The sequence below is a fragment of the Phacochoerus africanus genome, chromosome 11 (assembly GCF_016906955.1).
Source record: "Phacochoerus africanus isolate WHEZ1 chromosome 11, ROS_Pafr_v1, whole genome shotgun sequence".
In the NCBI taxonomy this organism is placed as follows: domain Eukaryota; kingdom Metazoa; phylum Chordata; class Mammalia; order Artiodactyla; family Suidae; genus Phacochoerus; species Phacochoerus africanus.
This window is the reverse complement of record NC_062554.1, coordinates 4432430-4436472: the sequence shown is the minus strand read 5'-3', so window position 1 is coordinate 4436472 and position 4043 is coordinate 4432430. Positions and strand designations below refer to the sequence as shown.

Below are 4043 nucleotides of genomic sequence, written 5' to 3'. Positions count from 1 at the left end.
AACCTATGGAATGGGAAAAATAGTTTTCAATGATGCAGCTAACATGGGCTTCATCTCTAAACTATACAAACAACTTATACAACTCAAGAACAAAAGACCCAATAATCCAATTGAAAAATGGGCCAAAGACTTGAAAAGACATTTCTCCAAAGAAGATATACATTTCTCCTCTGTCAGATATACAGATATAGGTCAACTAGCACATGAAAAAAGGCTCAACATCGCTGAATATTAGAGAAATGCAAATCAAAACTACTATGAGGTACCATCTCACACCAGTCAGAATGGCCATCATTAATAAGTCCACAAAGAACAAATGCTGCAGGGGGTGTGGAGAAAAGAGAACACTTCTGCACTGCTGCTGGAAATGTAAATTGGTACAACCACCATGGAAAACACAGTATGGAGGTACCTTAGAAAACTAAATATAGAACTACCACATGACCCAGCAATCCCACTCTTGGGCATATATCTGGACAAAACGTTCCTTGAAAAAGACACATGCACACTGCAGCACTATTCCCAATAGTCAAGACATGGAAACCACCTAAATGTCCATCAGCACATGAATAGATTAAGAAGATGTGGTATATGTACACCATGGAATACTACTCAGCCATAAAGAAGAATGAAATAATGCCATTTGCAGCAACATGGATGGAACTAGAGACTCTTGTACTAAGTGAAGTAAGTCAGAAAGAGAAAGGCAAATACCACAGGATATCACTGGTATCTGGCACAAATGAACCTTTCCACAGAAAAGAAAATCATGGACATGTAGAACGGACTTGTGGTGGCCAAGAGGGAGGGGCAGGGAATGGAATGGACTGGAATTTGGGGTTCATAGGTGAAAACTATTGCCTTTGGAGTGGACAAGCAATGAGATCCTGCTGTACAGCACTGGGAACTATATCTAGTCACTTATGATGGAGCATGACAATGTAAGCAAAAGGAATGTTTGTGTGTATGTGTCACTGGGTCACCTTGCTGTATAGTAGAGAATTGACAGACCACTGTAAACCAGCTATAATGGGCCAAAAGAATCATTTTAAAAAAAGAAATAAAATCAAATATGGCACAAATGAACCTCTCTACAACACAGAAACAGAGTACCAGATATAGAGAATAGACTTGTGATTGCCAATAAGAAAGGGAGGGACTGGGAATTTGGGTTTAGTAGAGGCAAACAATGACATTTAGAATGTTTAACTGACAAGGTTCTACTGTATAGAACAGAGAATTATATCCAATCTCTTGGGATGGACCATGATGGAAGATAATATAAGAAAAGGAATATATATATATATATATACATACATATCTATCTGTCTATCTCAGGGTCAGTTTGCTGCACAGCTGAAATTGGCACAAAATTGTAAATTAACTATACTTCAATAAAAAAATAAAAAAGCTGGTCATCATATTCAAAAATACTTAAAAATTCAAACCACAGCTAATGAATCATAGGATAGTGCGGAGTTGAGAGAAATAGCACAGTTAGTAAAGCATAAAGCTATTACAAAGAAAAGTAGGGCCCCCACTGTGTAGAGCAGAAGGATACACAACCTGAGTGATCCAGCAACTTCTGCCTTTTGGGGGAAAAGCATCATCATGCACATCCAGCTGTATGTTACCTCCAAATGAGCTTAGTTTTGCTTTTGACTTGATCCTCTCCTACTTTTAGTTGTTACTCTTCCTGAAATATTTGTTTCCCTTTTAAATGTCCTAAGCCCCTCTGTAAAAAATTCTCCATATGTCACCTTCTCTATTCCACGCAACAAATCCATTCTAGACATAAATGAAGCCTAAGTAGTTTGGACAACTAACCACCCCTGGCTGCCTTTAAAAACAGACCACTCTCTTCAAATCTCCAAGGGCCATGCTCAATGCCCTGCCAAAGAGTAACCTGATAAGCATCTTGATGACAGAGTAAGTGAATATAAGACAGCTAAACTCCTACCAATCCCCAACTGGGAACCAACGTCAGTGGCTCAGGGAGGCATAACGTGCTCTCCGGGACCAGGAGTGGACTGGATGAGGGTCAGATTCCCAGCAGGGCTGGGTACGAATGCACATGGGCAAGAGAAACGGCCCCTTCCGGGTCCTTAAGGATCCCAGGGGGAATCTGAATTTATGGCAAAATCAGGTAGGCATCGAGAGATACATAAAGAAGGAGAGCGGGATTGTTTTTCAGACAGTCCAGCCTGAGGCCATGAAAAATGCCAAAGATGAGTGTTATCAGAATCACGGTTTCTGTTCACACAAATGGTAAGTGAGAAATGCTGAAAATTTCCCCTGTTGGCTCTAGTAGTTTTCGTAGGACAATTTCCTTCTGCCATCCTGTCATCTGGCACAGAATCTCTGGATGGTCTGGCCGGGTCTGGTTGTCACTGAATGTAGTGAGCTTATTTCCTATTTTTTCCTTTTAAGGCCACACACCTGCAGCATACGGAAGTTCCCACGCTAAGGGATGAATGTGAGCTGCAGCTGCCGACCCACGCACAGCACTGCTAGATTCGAGCCACAGCTGAGACCTACGTCCTAGCCCACAGCAACGCTGGACTCTTAACCCCCTGAGGGAGGCCAGGGATGGAACCCACATCCTCACAGAGGCTACCTTGCGTTCTGAACTTGCTGAGCCACAAAGGGAACCCCTGAACGTACTCTCCATTGTTCAGTACGTCTGCAGGATAGTGAGCTCTGTGTCCTCGTTCATTTCGTACTCATTTTCTTCTGCAGGTGTGAGATTCAGCTGTGAAAAGAAAGATCACTAACATGCATGGCACCCATTAATATGTCATATCTGGACCCCCAAACAGTGACATTAACTGGCATCCCTGGACTAGAGCAGGTGCAGTTTTGGACTGGGTTTCCCTTCTTTGCTGTGGCCTCGTGGCTCTTTGGGGAAACAGCACGTTACGCATCACCATCCCCACAGAACGCAGCCTGCACCAGCCCAGGTACATATTCCTGGGCCTGTTGGCGGCCGCTGACCCGGGGCTCTGTGCAGCCACTGCTCCCAAGATGTTGGCTCTCTTCTGGTTTGGCTCTTGTACCACGGCCTTCGATGCTTGCTTGGCCCAGCTCTTCCTCATCCACACCTTGCAGGGCGTGGCGTCTGGCATCCTGCTGGCCATGGCCTTTGGCCGCTGTGGTGCCGTCTGCGATCCTCTGAGGCGCACGTCCATCCTCACGCCGTCAATCCTGAGTCGCCTGGGTGGTCATCCGAGCTACAGCGCTGGTCAGCCTGCTGCCCGTTCTCATCACAAGACTGCGCCGCTTCCACTCCACGGTCAGCGCCCACTCGCACTGTGAGCACATGGCTGTGGCCAGGCTGGCTGCACAGGACACCACATCAGTAAAGCCTGTGGTCTTTCTGCGGGCTTCACCATTCTAGGATGTGGCAGGATTTCTATCCTCGTTTCCTACATCCTTATTCTCCAGGCTGTTTCTCGTCTACACCGAAAGGAGGCGCGGCTCAAAGCAGTCCACACGGGCGCAGCTCCCATCTCTGTGTTCCTCGAGTTTTACACCCTTGCCTTCTTCTCCTTCTTCAGCCATCGGCCGGACACGCTGTCCCCTCGACACACATCCTTCTGTCTACCGTCTACCGCCTCGTGCCACCTGCACTCAACCCTATTGTCTACGGCGTAAAAAACAAGGCAATTCGCAAGCGTGTGGCACAGGTTTTTCTTCCGCCTCGGGGATCCCAGCAGTGATGGGTCAAATGTTTGCGGTCACGTACAGAATACTTTTCTTTCCTAGAGACTGGGACAGGTCGATCTCTGGGACAGGTTGAACTTCATCGTGTTCAAACTTACAGACATTTGTTTCATAAACTATAGTTAGAATGAAATAAAATCTACTCAGGTTAATATTAGCTCTATTTATTCATTTTATTTCTAATTTCATCTTTATTATTTCTTTTTCATTTATTTGAGTTTATTTTGTAATTATCTTCTTGATAAGAACGTTTATTCATTTTTCAATATTTTATCTTTTGGAACATTTGCATTTTAAACTATTAGGTACATCTGAAATAG

The 4043-nt window shown here is 44.6% G+C and overlaps 1 pseudogene; it reads left to right on the top strand.

Moving 5' to 3' along the window:
• The first annotated feature begins 2779 nt into the window (after positions 1-2779).
• On the top strand, positions 2780-3719 carry LOC125111994 (olfactory receptor 52A1-like; annotated as a pseudogene).
• The last annotated feature ends 324 nt before the right edge of the window (positions 3720-4043 follow it).